Source organism: Cibotium barometz, chromosome 56, assembly GCF_041138505.1.
Source record: "Cibotium barometz isolate CiBa-2024 chromosome 56, ASM4113850v1, whole genome shotgun sequence".
NCBI lineage: Eukaryota > Viridiplantae > Streptophyta > Polypodiopsida > Cyatheales > Cibotiaceae > Cibotium > Cibotium barometz.
In genome coordinates, this window is record NC_141101.1 from 25402421 (window position 1) to 25419048 (window position 16628).

Genomic DNA, 16628 nt, shown 5'->3' on the forward strand with positions numbered 1-16628 from the left:
GATGAGACTATACAACCAGCCACATTCCCATTCAGGATGAGAGCGCACACAGACCACTTCTGACATTAACAGAGGAGGGGCTTATACAATTGCCCAAATATCTGGGAATTCACCTGTGAGATGCATTAAGCATAGCTTTGAGTATCATCACATCAGTTGCACGTAGTGACTAGGTGTGAGAGAGTTGACACGAGCACATGGAGCTCTGAAAGTACAACGCATGTGACACAAGAGGTGGAGACTGATGAGCATGCACTACTTTCTTGTCCAGCATGCTGTGAGACCTCTGAGGGTGTTTTCCGAACGTGCACGTATGCGACACGGGGTGGAGACTGATGAGCATGCACTACTTTATTGTCCAGCATCCTATGAGACCTTTGAGGGTGTTTTCAGGAATTGATGACTAGAGATACGTGGCCCTTTTCTTACTAGACATAAGAATGGGAAGAGGGAAGGAGCAAAAGGGGGGAAAGGCCAGAGGGGCTGGGTGGGAGAAGAAGAGAATCTCGAAGGTAGGAAGGAGATGGGAAGGAAGGCGGAACAGGAGTGCCCGTAGTAGTGCAACGCGATGGTGTGACAATGCTGACGGGAGAAGACGAATGGTAAGCTACCTATGGCGGTGTTTAGTTTGGAGACCTCAAGGGTTACGAGTTCGGCCATCGAAAGATCCCCACGACATGTTGAGGAGAGTAAAGGTGAGTGGTTCCCTCTTTGCTAGCTCTTAGCCTTAACATTTTTGGCACCATTGGCAGGGAGAAAATCCCTTAGCTTTATCATTTATTTTTCTCTCATCTACGGTTTACCCATTGCTCACACTCTTGAATAGTGGAGTGTCACGAATGAGAGTGGGATTTGATGGAGATTTGTGTGGAAACGGTGTGGTTTTTGCTTTTTTTTTTTTTCTCTCTTTTATGTTGCACATGATAATGAGGAGGAAGGGGAAATGCACTGCAAGGGGGGAGAGGGCAATGGGAAGGTGGAAGGGGCAGTTAGGTAGTAGAGGGACCTGAGTTGAAGAGGCCCCCCCCGCCCCCACTCCCCCCATGCGCGGACCTCCTGGTCCTGGCCTTAACAGTTGTTCATACTACCATAAATGTAAAAGGGGTGCCCAAACTTGGGCTGTCCACATCTTGTTAAAGAAAGGGGCACTTGTTTCCCTCATTTAAATGTTTTTTGCATGTACATATTAGCCATTAAACCTTATAAACAATAAAAATGGGCCAAGGGTAATACTCACCACCTGCAAAATGCACAAAATACATCATGTACATATTACCCACAATAAAATGGGCCTAGGGTAATACTCACCACTTGCAAACTGCACAAAATACATCATGTCACGCCCAAATAAGATCATGCACATGCGTCCACGGGATTCATAGGCATCTCCAATCCTGTGGACATTCACAGGCATTTAGTCCAAGCAATGTGCACACCATTCATGTGCACGCATGCATGTCGTATGCATGCCCATGGACATTCACATGCATTTAATCCAAGCAATGTGCACACCATAAAACAGGTGCACGCATGCATGTCACATGACAAATATGCTTAATGCATCATGCACCATTGTTTTGACCTAACTACCTAGCAAGTGGAGCTGCAGGAATGAAAAAATTATGTTATCAGCTTGGAGGAAGGGGAGAAAAGGCATTGCCCAAGGGCGGAGGGGGGAGACATACCTAGCGCTTCACCATTGATAATCAGTTACTGACTTGCTTTGCCAGCGAGGTAGTCTAGTGGTGTGAATTCTTTCAAAACTACCTAGCTCCCAGTATCGCACAACAAATTATCGTGCGGAACACACGTTGGCTTTATGCAATCCTGCCCTCTCAGTGTGCATTTGACCCTAGAAACCCTAGTAATGAAGAGAGCTGAGGCACTTGCATATGTAACTCGTCTATGATCATTCTCTGGTTTTGGAGTAATGTCCTCCTTGGACTGCTTCTTCGTGTGTGCCCTCTCAGTGTGCATTTGACCCTAGAAACCCTAGAAATGAAGAGAGCTGAGGCACTTGCATATGTAACTCCTCTATGATCATTCTCTGGTTTTGGAGTAGTCTCCTCCTTGGACTGCTTCTTCTTGTGTGACGAACAATCTCTTGCAATGTGCTCCGTGGGGTTACACTTGAAATATCGCCTTGCCGACCTCTTGGCTTGGAACTCTTTCCAAGAGAGTGTAGCAGGTTAGGTTGCCCAGGTACACTAAGAGGATATGGCAGTTCACTCTTGGACAGTATGTCCACGGGAGTCACAGGATAGAACACGAGGAAGAAACGATGGCATAACACACTTACTTAAGCAATATTTAATTAAACTGGATAAGCAAGGAAGAGGTAAGGAACAGTGCACAAGAATAATGTACTCCACTTGTATTAGTACGAACCAACAGTTACAAACGCCACTCAGTGCACCGTGCACACTCATGAGTGGTCACAGTGAGGGATACCACACTCTGCTTAGGACGGAATGACACAATGAACACATAACTCAAGTACAATGGAATAGCACCGAGTAACACAGGGTAGCCTTGCAATGGACAAGGTGGAACTACATGATAGCCTATATCCTTTTGAATAAAGTAGAACACCTCATAACTCTGGAGAGTCACGAAGATGCCGTAGGTGACCATTGGTGAGCATCTTCTATCTTTGGAAGGTGCCAGATGCACGTAGGTGTAGTAGTGTGTGCATCTCCTTTCTTGGGGTGCGGTGCCTTAAATGCCTTGGAGCGGTGTGTGTCGGGACCTTCATGCTACTTGGAGCATCTTGGACCGCAACAATGTAACATTGTAACAATCCATGGTGGCTACAGGTCTCTCACCACTAGAGAACTCATCATCCTCGATGAAGCAAAGAAAAAGGAACATATGGGATGGTAAAGCCAAGAATCAATAACATAATGAAACTTAAATGAATGGATAAATATGCTGCCATTACATTTGGAATTGTGTTACTGTTCAATTGGTGGTGAGGCTCTCGTGTCAAGCGCCTCAACATTGTGTTAGCCTACATACACCTCCTTTTGCCCAAGGAGCACTACGTGAATTCAATCAATGTCCAACAGTGAGTTGGAAGTGGAGAGGGCGAGTATGAAGGCCTGTGTGTGGGGGAGGCGATTAGGTGGTGCGAAGGCAACCATGGAAGTATGCAGAGGGGCGAGTAGGAGGTGCGAAGGGTGACTATGGAAGTATGTAGAGGGGGGTGAGGTGCAAAGGGGCGATTGAAAGTATGAAGGGGGGCCGAGTATGAGATGGTGGGGAGGCGAGTAGAAGACGGTTGCCAAAAGGAGACGTGTCATATGCACTCTACACTGCAATGCATGGTGACAAGATGGCTCATCATCAATGCAACACTGTACAACAGTAGAACCCTTTAGGATTTGATATTTGTTGTACGCCGTGACCCCATTGTAATCCTCAATCTAGGATATGTCAGGCATGAGCTACGTAGGTCATTCCTCTTCCTTAGAAAGTTAGTCAGTCAGTCAAAGTCCCTTAACCCACTTGGAGAGAATCATTCATGCATGTAGAAGTCAGTAGAAGCCTTAGGGTTTGCATTAGATCATGTTTGCATTTTGCATAACATTCATCCCATATGCATATAGACCATCTAGACCATTGCAGAAGCCTTAGGATATCATCCAGTATTTTATCCTATTTATTTGGCATTTTTTTTCATATTTTTGCAGCATTTAATACCATTATTTCACATATTATCTAGTTGTGTAGCTTTATGAAACCTGTGCCAACCAACCGACCAGCCATCATACCCATATAAATAGCATCGCTTATTGCATTCATTCCTCATTCAGCCATCAACCTTCAAGCGTTTCATCCTTCAGCACAAGGAGCATCAACGATTGAGCATCCAATCCTCATCATCAAAACGCAGCACCATTCAGCATTCAGCCACTTCAGAACCTTGTGTTTTGAGCATATACACAGTTTTCAGCATTCATCATATCATTGTTTTGCTACAGCCCTTTCGGTGAAGGTAAAACACATTCATACATTCATTTTCAACATACATTCACAGCCTAGAACAGTCCCAATCAGCCCCGTCTCTCAGCCTCAGATTTGCAGCCTTCCTACATTCCATTGGAAGAGTGCATAGGCTTGAGATCGGTCATCATTGGTGCTTCTACAGCCGTGTACAATTCAGCCCGACTCTTGGTCTTTCAAAGATCTTGTGTTTGTCTTATCTACAGTCCAAAGTTAGTCCCTCAGTCATTCTCTTCAAAGATAATAAAGCAAATACTCCCAGCAATAGGAGGGGGCCCTTTAGTGGGTAATTTGGGACCCAATAAGATGTACAGATCTATCTCTCTCTCTCTAATATCTTAAAGTAGTTTGAAGTGTTCAAAGTGGATTGCTAAAGACTCGCGAAACTTAGGATAAAGAAGGCGGTGTGAGACTTGTGTGACAGGATCCCTTATTACGCATAATTTCGCTTCATGTTACAAGACGAGCAAGAGATTTGGGTTGGGGGGGGGGGGGGGGGGGGGGGGGAGCACGGGCAGGTGGTGTAGCCAAAAGGGGGCGAGCAGGAGGGTTGACGGGGGGGTGAGTAGGAGATTTGGGGGGGGAGGGGGGGCGGAGCATGAGGAGGTGTGGAGGGGCCGCGTAGTCTACATGACTTCTATCCTCTTCCCCTCCCCCCCCCCCCAGGGATGACGGGGGGGGGTGAGTAGGAGATTTGTGGGGGGGGGGGGCAGCATGAGGAGGTGTGGAGGGGCCGTGTAGTCTACATGACTTCTATCCCCCCCCCCCGAAAAAAATAAAATAAAACATAAAAAGAAAAACCCAAAAAAAGAGAGAAAAAAAAGATGTGCTCTTCATTCTCTCTCCTTCACACCTTCTCATGTTGCATTCAAATCTACCAACATCTCCTACTAACCCTTGGGCACCCACATTAGAGTCTCCCCATCACCTCCCCTTCATACTCGCCCCCTTCACACCTCCATTGCCTTCTTGCCTCCTGCTGGCCTCCTTCTCAATTTGCCCCCCTTCAGACTCCTTGGTTGCCACTTTCACCCGTGTCATGCTCGCCTCCCCCCCAACTTCATACTTGCCCCCTTCGCACCACTTTGTACAATCAGAGTAATGCTCCTTCTATCGTGTTAAGTCCCAAAAACCAAAGCAAGAAAATGAATGTAGAACATAATGGTGATGAAATCGTTGATGACGAGCTATGGTAGGGGAAATTGGAAGTGGAAGAAGAGATTATGGGGAAAGAAAATAATAGGGGGGGTGTGAAGGAAAATAATAGGAGGGGTGTGAAAGAAATATTAGAGAGGGAAGAAATAAGACAGAGTAGAAAGAGGAACAAATAAATAAATAGGAAAATTGAGAAATGATAGTGGAGGTTGTGTGAGAAAAGTCGAAGATCTTAGGCTGCCTGTTTGCAGAGGCACATTGTGTGATGGCTTGTGTGCACGAGAAGCTTGGGTGCCTCTACCATGCTGGGAGCCCACCTTCAAGGACAGAGAAGTGTCATCGGTATCCCCATCATTGCAAGCATTGACGTGACTAGAATCCACTTTGGGGCTACCAAGGACATCAGTTGTTCCATGGGCTTGCACTCTGTGGCCTGGCATGTAGCCAATCAAGGATTTCTGAGTCATCACTGTAGGGTATCACACCCTTCTCCTCTTGTGGAGACTCATGGGGCATTACTATGTTGGCTCCCCGGACACCATGATCCACACCATCCTCTAGTTGGAGTTCAAGGTGACCAGTTGCTTGAGGAAGCCACAGCTTGTCATTTTTCCAGTCATGAAGTACACTAGCTTGCCTCAGCTAGGGACGTCCGATCAAAAGGGAGTAAGCACCATGAATTTGGGGTAGCCTGATCACCACAAAATCCAGAAAGAAGCTAGTGCCTTGCACATCTACTCTGACATGCTCCACAATGCCCATGGGGGTAACATCCTGCAAGTTGGCCATTTTGACAGAGAAGTTGGTAGGTGAAGTCAGGCAACAGATTCACTCTAGATCCTCCATCAATGATGGCACCAGAGTGAGAGATTCCATTGATCTGAATTGTGAGGCAAGGACTGCGGTAATCAGTGAGGGAGGTAGTGGAAGAACCAATCCCTAGACAGCCTGCACACGAGTCGCCCACCACTAGAACACTCTGTATTATCCGGCTTGGCTATGGTCTGGAGCAGAGTGCTGAGTTGTTGGTGCATAACTGGACTGGAGTGGATTAGGTCATACAAGGAGACTTTTGCTTTGAATTGGTGCAGGAGGGTAACCATGGAAAGGGGTGAGTGCCTATCTTTGGAGGGTTCTTCTGGGGGCTTCCCAAGCATGGGTGGAGCAGTCTGGAGATCCTGCACAGCTTGTAGGAATGCATGATCTATGTGACATTATTCAGTAGTGGGGAAGAGTCCTTGGCATCCTGACTGTTGGTGGAGGCACGTTCTGGTGGTCCTAGAGCCTTGCTCTGAGCCCGAGTGAGTTCTGCAGCAAGGGGGTAAACCTCATCTGGATTCTTCTTGGGGCAACTAGGAGATACATGGGAGAATGTTGGTTGGGGGTTGGGGTGAGCCATGGAAGTTGAAGGAGTAGCCTCAGGCTCACCTACTGAAATCAAGTGAGAGACAGGAAATGAGAAACCCCTCTCTGAAGAGATAGTGGAATCTCTCCCGAATCTGATAATATACAGTGCACCTGCATATGAAGGGCTCCTCTAATTCTACCTCCTGCCGGCACATAGTGCATATACTCTCCTGATGAGGTATCGACATGGCTCTCCCTATCTCTATCCTTAGGCGATGCGATGACACCCGCAACTGGCCCACTGCAATCCGCATGGCATGTGACACGTATATGTCAAGATATGTGGCCCTCAGTATGAAACCATCCTCTGTAAGCCTCATGAAAGTATCCATGTAGTATTGCCATTTGTGTGAGAGTGGCTCATGTTTTGTGATCTAGGTATCTTGTATGTATAGTCCCAATAAATCATATCTGATCACCCGGTTCCTGTGAGTGTGAGAGAGCCCGATGAATGGGGAGTCTGGGTCATACTGGAGTGGGGGAGGTGATCCATCGTGAGTCCCTACCTCATGAACTAGGTGCATACTCGGCTATACCATGACTCGTGCCCATCTGCTGCTAGCTGCTGGGAGGACTGCAGGGCGAGCCTCGGGAGTCTCTAGGGGGCCATGGCATTGATCCTGTGAATGTATGTGACTGTCTGGAAGAGTGCCTCTACCACCATGGGTGCTGTAGCAAACTCTCTCCATGAGAGCAAGAGAAGCATCAATCTAACCTCTCCAGCATGGCTCATTGAGAAGACTAGTCCTGTAAAAGTGACTCCCAAGCACACATATGAGTGCAGTCTCCATTGGGCTGCCCATGTAGGTGAAATTGTCACATGCACCCTGCATTGGGGTACACACATTGACACATTGGCATGATCATTGACCCCATTGTGAGCCCTCAGTCCAGGGACAGTCAGGCACGAGCTATGTAGGTCAATCTCCGAGCCATAGAGCTCTTGGAGAATTCATCAGCTAGAGTGCATGTAGCAGTTAGCCTTAGCCTAGGTCTTGCACTAGAAGTGTAATAGCAATGAGCATATTAGGTCAAGATGACCAGCCCATGGCTGGTATTCCAGTTGACAGGCAGGTTAAAGGCTGTTTACAGCCCTGAACCTCTTCTAGAGGCAGCTGACAGCATGGGGTAGCTCTATGGACCCGGTCGGCCAGCATCAAATTAAATCCAGGCAGCAGATCAGGTCGTGGAGCGGACAAATAATGCCAAAAATCAGCATTAAATGCTGTGCAGCGAGCATTTAATGCTGCACAGTCTGCTGCCCATTCTTGCTGTTGGCCGACTAAAACTGTTTGACAGCTTTATACTAGCCGACTAGCAGCCTGAAGCCATATATAAGTAGTCGCATAATCCCTCATTCATCATTCAGTATTCAGCAAAGTTCATCAGCAGTTCAAGCAGCTGATATTTGGCCTATCATCTCCAGGCAATCATTGAAGATCCTCTTCAGCATTCAGCCAGTATATGTGCAGTCCTTCAGCTATTTGGACTTGCATAAGTGGCCCAAATAGTCTTTTGCAGTGCCTCGGATTGGTGGATACTCAATGGACGTATGGTGTTCCTCGTCCTTGCGTATGGTGTTCCTCGTCCTTGTTTTCTCAAGCACTGTACAACATTCTCCAAAGAATAATATAAACAAATACTCCTGCTTGCAGGGGGGTGATTGGGACCCAATACTATGTCATCTACTTCACTTCTATTCTCTTCTTTCTCTCTACTCTGTGAATTGGATGCTAAAGATCTCACCACATAAAGGTATAAAGAAGGCCATGTTGTGCGTTACCACGATCAACCTCATTGCATGTAACATTAGTATCGGAGCATCAGGTTGGTGACCCGACTCGGCTACCTAAAGAAGTGAGAGCATCTGGTAGATGGTAATACTGCAGTCCGGAAAAAAACACCTAGGCCTCCACCATGTCGGGAGAGACATCCCATCAAGAAGAAAGCCAATAGAAAGTTATGGAGGCACAAAGCTTTGAACTTGACACACCAAAAGAAAGTATGTTTCTGCCAAGCATAGAAGAGCTCTTGAGAATAATGGAGCAAATAAATTCTCTGAAGATGTAGCTTGCCCACAGAAAAAGAGAAGCCCAAAGAAGGCATCTCAGATCTGGCACATATGTTCTTCAGTATGGAGGAACAAACAAGAAAAGATGATGAAAGACGTGAAGAAGCAAGAAGAAAAGCAACAGAAGAAAAAAATAGAGAAGAATAGAGACGTGCGGAGGAACAATGAGATAAGGAAGCCACATGCAAATATGAGGAAGACTAGCACCATCGAGAAGCCGTCGACCGAGAGTTTGAGCAAATACTCAACTAGGAGGCTATGCAAATTGAGCATCAGTAGACAATAGCGTAGATTCTGGCATCTCTCCCCGAAATGCCTTCGAATACCTCGTCCTCCACCGCCGCTTCTACCACCTTCATATGAACCTCTCCAAATTTTAGTAAGTATGATAAGTGTGATCATGCTATTGTTACTCAGTTTATTCATCAATTTGAAGCACATTTTCCTTTAGCTAAAATTACAAATCTACAAGATAAAGTCCATGTGGCAGCCCCCCAACTCACTGGGGAAGCTGCTACTTGGTGGTAGCATCGGTCACAACTTCACACAGACTCCATCACAAGTCAATTTCAATTTGATTGGACTACCTTCGTGGATAACCTCAAAGCCCGTTTTCTTCCACCACAGTACATGACCAATCTTGCTTAGTCTAATGCAGTTCAGACATCACCCGGAGTGGAGCAAAGGATGGCTGGTCTTTTGTCTCAATACAACAACATCATACTTTGAGATGATCTCCCAGGACCGTTGCATAGAGTTGGTTTTTGGTTTAGAGCCTCCCAGTAAGTTCCCCTACCGCCTTTCTAAGGCATTGGAGAGCCAGCTTGAGCAATAGTTATCCTAGCTACTCTGGTCTGGATTTTTTCGACCTTCCTCCTCCCCATTTGTCGCTCCAATTCTGTTTGTCCAAAAGAAGGATAAGACCACATGCTTATGTGTGGATTACAGGGCGCTCAATAAGCTAACTGTTAAGAATAGATTCCCCATGCCCAGAATAGAGTACATCCTAGAACGACTCAATGGTGCAATTTTTTTCTCTAAGATGGATCTTAAGAGCGGCTACCATTAGGTTCGGATCTTTGAGGCTGACATTCCAAAAACCGTCTTCAAGACTGAGCGTGGCCACTATGGACTCACCAACGTACCAGCGATGTTTAACAAGACGATGTCTCCGGTTTTTAGGGATCTCATTGGCAAATGCATCTTCATCTTCCTGGATGACATCCTTATCTTCTTAGGGACTACAGAGCAGCATGAGCGAGACGTGGCACAAGTTTTGCAACTCTTGCAGGACAATGAGTTGTTTATTAATGCCAATAAGAGTGAGTTTGGAGTATTGGAAATCCATTACCTGGGATACATCATCAGTTTATCAAGTATTAGCCTCGATCCTAAAAAGGTACAGGCCATTCTTAATTGGGATGTTCCCACTACAGCCCACAAAATCCGCTCATTTGTGGGTCTTTGTCAGGCCTACATTACACACATGGATAAGTTTTCTGATCTTGTATCACCTCTCACCGACTCGCTCAAGGGTGTGAATACTCCTAGTCAGAAAGTGTCCATCATGGACAAGGCTTTAGAGGCATTTGAGGCAATGAAGAAAGTTGCCTTTGACTCACTAGTTTTGAAGTTGGCGTCATGGGAGGATCCTTTTGAGGTGATTACGGCTGCCAGTAACCTAGCCATTGGAGCTGTTTTACTGCAAGATGGTAGGCCAGTGGCTTATTATAGCCGCAAGTTGAATAACGCTGAAAAGAATTAATCGGTGTATGACAAGGAGCTTTTGGGAGTGATGACCGCGCTTAAACATTGGAAGCACTTCCTTTACAGGAGGGACTTTACAGTTAAGACTCATCACTAGGCACTTAAATGGTTGCAAACCATGCCTAGTGTCCAATGAAGTGACATGCAATCCAAATGGAGTCAATTGTTTCAACAATTTGAGGGAATGATTGAATATTTCCATGGTAAGAACAACTCCTTTGCTGATGCTCTTAGTCAAAAGGCACAATCCAAACATTGCAGAAGTCCATTGAGCTAAAAATTCAAGGCAAAGACCTTGATAGCATGAAGGCACATTATCTGGATTCGGAAGAGTTTGAGACTCAATATGAGTTGGCCCTTAGTTCAGAACTAGGTCACTACAGTATACAAGATGGTTGGTTGTTTTTCAAGAACCGTCTTTGTGCGCTATAGGAAAAGCGCCAAGTTCTTCTCCATGATGCCCATGATTCTCTTGTCAGAGGTCATAGGGGTATCAACAGTACCTTGGAGAAGTTAGAGAGGTCATTCTTGTTGGTCGTGTCTGCCCGACCACCTCCGGCTCGTTTGTGTGTGAACAGGCTTACACACGGGCATTTTTTCCATGTGGCTGGACAGTTTTTTTCCCGTGTGAACACACTCCAGTGTGTTGGGCACTTGCCCTACCTTCATTTCATTTCATAGAGTTGAGTACATGTTTCCGGCATCTCTCTCTCTCACTCACGTTTTTTGCAGAGATTGTCTGTGTGTCTGTGACGTGTGTGTGCAGGAGCAGCCCTCACCCCTTCCAACTGTCATGGCCTTGTGAAAATGGAACAGCACAAGTGTGGGCATGGTGGTTGCTGAGCAAAAATATTAAATGATTCACATTTGGGGTGCTCGGACAGAGATAATGATGTGTGGACATCTCCAGGTGTGAAGGGGGGAACTAGAACATTAATATTTTAATGTTTTATCTATAAGTTGCCCCTAGGCCTTAGTGGCCCCTAGGGAACTTTAATGTTTATTAAAGTTGGGGCCCTAGGACAATTTTGGAGAAAGAAAGAAAGAAAGAAAGAAAGATTTTATTAACGTCTTCCAAAAGACCGAACTCGGCCTATGAGACAAATCGGAGTACCTGTATGGGGTATCCTCTGTCATCCCAACAAAATGAAAAAGTACTGAATAAAAAAGCTGAATCTGGGTGTGCAGGGGATGGAGCTCTATTACTAGGAGAATGCAAAGCTATATGCATGGAGTATACAATCATGATATGCAACCTAGCTAGCTCCATCCTGTACCATACTGAGGGTATAAAATGGTATACATCAGTGAAGGGGGTGTCCACAGCTCCCTGAAGAACATGCCTGGGTGTGCTCTGAAGCGAGCCAGTCGCTCCGCACCCTCTCTGTGAAACTGAGCTCTGATCTCTGTCATCTCTCTCTGGTATAGGCGTGGTGTCCGAAAGCCAGGTGTCCTCTGTCTCTTGCGGGCTCTAAGTGTCTCTGCTCTCTGGAGAGTAATTCCCTGCCGTGTAGGGGCTGGGAGGGGTATGGATCTCTGAAAAAATGTAGTAATCTGTGTCTGTCGCCCCCCCCTCTGGAGCTGTCTGAGCCTGTAATAATGTCTCTCTGTGGCGCTGTATGTCTAGAATGTATCTCCCCAGTATGCGCTGGTCTGCTGTCTCAAAGATCTGGCGTAGGGAATGTGGCTCTCTGAATAAAATGGGATATCTCTCTCTGATGGCTGTATATGCTCTGCATCTGCATACATAATGCTCCTCACTCTCCACCTCCTCTCTGCACAATCTGCATACCCTCTCCTCTCGGGGGATCCGTGCTGCTCTGCCAGTCTCAATCTCCAATCGGTGTGATGAAACTCTGAGCTGACCAATAGCCACTCGGGAGCCGTGTGGTAAAAAGCCCTCCATGTATCTAGGCCTCTCTATAAATCCATCATCAGTGATACTCATGAAGTGATCTCTGTAGTATAGCATCTTCGGTGGAAGAGGCTGTGTAGGCGATATCCATGTCTCTCGTGTATAGAGCTGCCATAGATCCTGTCTCAATACTCTGTTCCTCTCACTATGAGAGAGACGGATATGTGGTGCATCCCTGTCATACTGGAATGGTGGTAGATGATCCATGTCTAGGCCATGCTGTGAGAACCAATGTGTGACCTGTGCATACCATGATCCTCTGTCTCCTGCCTCAGCCAACTGTCTAGATGCCTGAAAAGCTCTGTATGATAATCTGTCCTGTGGCATCTCTCTGAATCTGTCTAGCAGGCATATAGTCTGAAATATGGCCTCTACCATCATAGGAGGCGCAGTAAACTCTGCTCGGATAATGTCATGAGGTACTGACGGTTTGCTGCGTATCATGCGTGCCATCATGAGGGCCTGTGGTCTCTCTATCTGTGTCCACCAATGAGTAGCAAGGCCTGGCGCCCATACTGCTGCTCCATACATCAATGCCGGTGTGACTAATGTGTCAAATAGCCACCCCTTCGTCCGGGGCTCCTGAAAATGCGCCTGGTGGCATTGTCTCTCTAGCATAGCCAATGCTGCATATCCCCGTGTCAATCTAGCTCTGGCTGCTGAACCCATGGTAAAGCGTGTGGCTGCTGCAGAGAAGGTAACCCCTAGGTACACGTATGATGTCACCACCTCCACCTGGCATCCTGCGAGAGTGAATGTCAGCTGACTCCTGCCCTGTCTCGATGTATGAAAGACCATAACCTTGGTTTTCCCAAGGTTCACAGTAAGACCCCTCTGCGTGCAGAAATCATGGAGTGCATGTAGATGCTGCTGTAGACCACCTGGGGACTCAGACACTAATACAATATCATCAGCATAGAGCATAATATGTACTAAGGTACCTGCTAAATCAACTCCATCTCCGCCTCCCCGTGTAATGAAGTCAGCCACCTCATCAATGTATAACCCAAATAGCGTGGGGGAAAGTGGGCATCCTTGCTTCACACCAATGGTGCTAGCAATAGTCTCGGACATACCTCCTGGACATCTGACTCGCCCAAAAACCTGCTCATATAATGCATAGATGCCCCATGTCATATCTGCTGGTATGCCAAGAGACTGCAGGCGCTGAAAGAGCCTCTCTCGTGGTACTGTGTCAAATGCCTTGCGGAAATCCACAAAGCAGCAATAGAGCTTTCTCTTCCTCACTCTGGCCTGATCAATCATACATCTCAAAGTGAATACATGGTCAGTGGTAGAGAAAGCTCTCCTGAAGCCTGCCTGCCCTGATGAGCGTAAACCTGCTCGCTCAGCATATAAGCTAAGCTCCTGCTCCAGCACTGCACCATAGAGTTTGGCTAGCACGTGGCCAACCATAATCGTCCTGTAGTTGCTCGGATCGAGCATATCCCCTGTTTTGTGAATCGGCACAATGGTGTGCATCGTCCACTCCGTAGGCAAACCCTCTGCTAGTGCCCTGTTAAACAAGTGTGCAAGAAAAGGAGCTAAAGAATCTACTGCATATATGAGATGCTCACCCTACAGGCCCATATGGTCGGCGGCCCGTCCATGCTGTAGGCGGCGGATAGCTTCCTGTACCATCGAGTGGGTAAAGAAGCTAGCTGTGGTAGGTCGAGGCTCCTGTGGCTGAGGTATAGGTGGCTGCTGTGGGGCATGGTATAGACCCTCTGCATATGTGTGCCATGTCTGTGGGTCTGCAATAGGTGTCGGGGTCCGGGGCTCTCTGAAGTGCCGCCATGAGACAGGGCTATCTCTACTCATGAAGAAATGAAAGATCTCTAGCTCCTGTATCTCTGCGAAGGCCCGCCTTTTGCGGCGAGTAAGTCTCCTCATCTCTCTCCTCGACTCCTGCTCTGTGATGGCTCCCAAGGCTCTCTGTATGCGGAGTCCTGAGTATAGGGCTCTGCACTCGTCATCATACCATCTGTTCTGGGGCATAGTCCCAGGTCTCGCAGGCTCTCCTGAGTGTACACGATGTGGGAAGCTCTGTAATGCAGCCGTGTGTAGGAGTGATGCGAGCTGGGCTGTAATGGTATCCATAGATGCCAGGGGATCCATGAGTAGGAGCCCATCCTCTACTCTGCCAGTGTATATGTCTGCCATGTCATGTGTGAAGTAGATGGTAGTGTGTGGCGTCGGTATGTGGGGGGCTGGTGATACTGGTGATCCGGCTAGTGAAAATGCCAAGTATGTATGATCTGCCCCAATAGGACGAGGTGGAATGGAGAATGAGGTGACAAGCTGTGATGCCTCCAAAGACCCCATAATGTAGTCTACCACCGTGCCTCCGGTCCGTGTATGACCCCCATGTGGGAAGCATGTCAGCCCTCCTGATCCCGGCCACTGTAGCATCCCGTTATAAATAACGAGACGATGCCTGGCTCCCAACTCTAGTAAGTGGTCCCCATAATGCCCTCTGTCTGGTCCAGTGTCCTCTGATGCCCGACTAGCCCCTATCTCCTCTGGATCCACAGGGTGGAGGATCTCCATGTCATCATAGTCATACACCTCACACTGTCTGCTCTGTGTGTGGGCATTGAAGTCGCCCGTAAGAAATACTTCCCCTAGTGTAGAATAATGCATAATCTCCTCTGACAGACAAGTGTATGGCGAGGCTCCTATCTCCTCCTCCTGTGGCATGTCCTCTGTACTGACGTAGGAGGATCCTGATGGAGAAAAGTAACATAGAGCTATGTATATAACCCTGTCCTGTGAGAGCTGTAAGCTGATCCACATGTATCTGGCCTCTGGATCCTGTGCTACCACTCTCAGTCTCCCCTGTAGCTCCCGTCTGAATAGGACTGCTACTCCCCCCGACCCTCTCGAGGTACCCTGGCGTGTGGTCCTCCTATATGCTGACTCCCACTGGAATCCCTCTACTCGAGGTAGCCCTCTCTCTGGGCTCTGATGTGTCTCTGTCAGAAGTATGATGTCTCTCCCCACCATAACATGCTCCAGTCGTCCAGGCTGCACCCATAGTGAACCATTACAGTTCCATACTGCTATGTGTATCTCTGTCAGTGGCCTGGTCTGTGTCCCATAGGCCCCAAACCGCTAATCCATGGGCCGGCCATCAATGATGACCCGACCATCTCGATAGAAGGCCTCTCTCATCTCTCTCTCGATTGAGCTTGGGTGGTCCAGACGCCCACGACCACGGAGGAGGGCATCCCAGCATAGACGGATGTTGCAGCGGCAGATTCGGATTATTCTTGCGAGGCATGCGAGACACCCAGTCAGGGTGCTGACCACACAGGATATTGAGGAGATCCGCCAGTGTCCGATGCGGCACATATTATGAGATGGAGGTACCTCCATAGTGTACCTTCCAGTTCCAGTTTCATTTTTTAGGTGCCAGTAGTATCATCTTTATTTTTTCATTTTCTGGGTTTTTTTATCCAGACATTGTATCAGATCCACCATGATGTAACTTTTGGTCTCATAGGTCATTATGGCCTTTTGAAGACGTTAATATAACATTTCATTTCATTTCATTTCTCTCTATCTTTTTGGGGAGTCGTGCATGCCTCTCTCATCTCTCTCTCTCTCTATCTTTTTGGGGAGTCGTGCAAGAAACAAGTGTGGAAGAGAAAGGGGAAGTTGGTCGACTGCTGGCTCTGGTTTTTGCTGCTGTTTTCTGTGCAAAGCTGGCCGTACAGTCCACGTGCTGCAGGCCGTACAGTCCAGGAGGAATCTGCCCGTACAGAATTGCTGCTGTAGGTACAGGCTGTGCTGATAGTAGCTGAAGACGGGTACAGAACTGCTGCTGGTACAGTTGTACGGACAACTGTACGGACAGGGCAGGTGCTGGCGGCGCTAGACAGAACAGGTACAGGCGGCGCTGAACTCAGGCTGCGCACAGGCTTATACAGGTGAAGGAACCTGCAGGTACAGCTGTACGGACTACTGACCTGTACGGACAGGTACAGTCGGTTCTAGATCTGTTCAGTTCTGAGCAGTAGCAGGCAGTGTATCTCCAGCTGCAGGCTAAGCTTTCCCACAGTTATCTGATACATCAGACAAGTGGTTGCAAGAAGGCAAGTACACATTAGTACGATTGGCTTTGCAAGTGCAGAACCACGAGCTGATTTGGTAAGCTCTAAACTTGTTCATCTGTCTTTCTTTCCATTGGCTTATGTCTGCTGCAGAGTTGTGCTATTTGGCCCCTTGTGAGAGAAGGTGTATGGCAGATTGAAAAGGGTGGAAACAGAGATTGGACAGTGAATGTATGTTTGTGCTGAGTTGTGG

The 16628-nt window shown here is 47.4% G+C and overlaps 1 protein-coding gene across 2 annotated transcripts in view; it reads left to right on the forward strand.

The window, feature by feature from the left end:
- Positions 1–16628, forward strand: part of SCY2 (SecY protein transport family protein) — a 119843-nt gene that overhangs the window by 35684 nt on the left and 67531 nt on the right. The gene's annotated exons all lie outside the window — the stretch shown is intronic.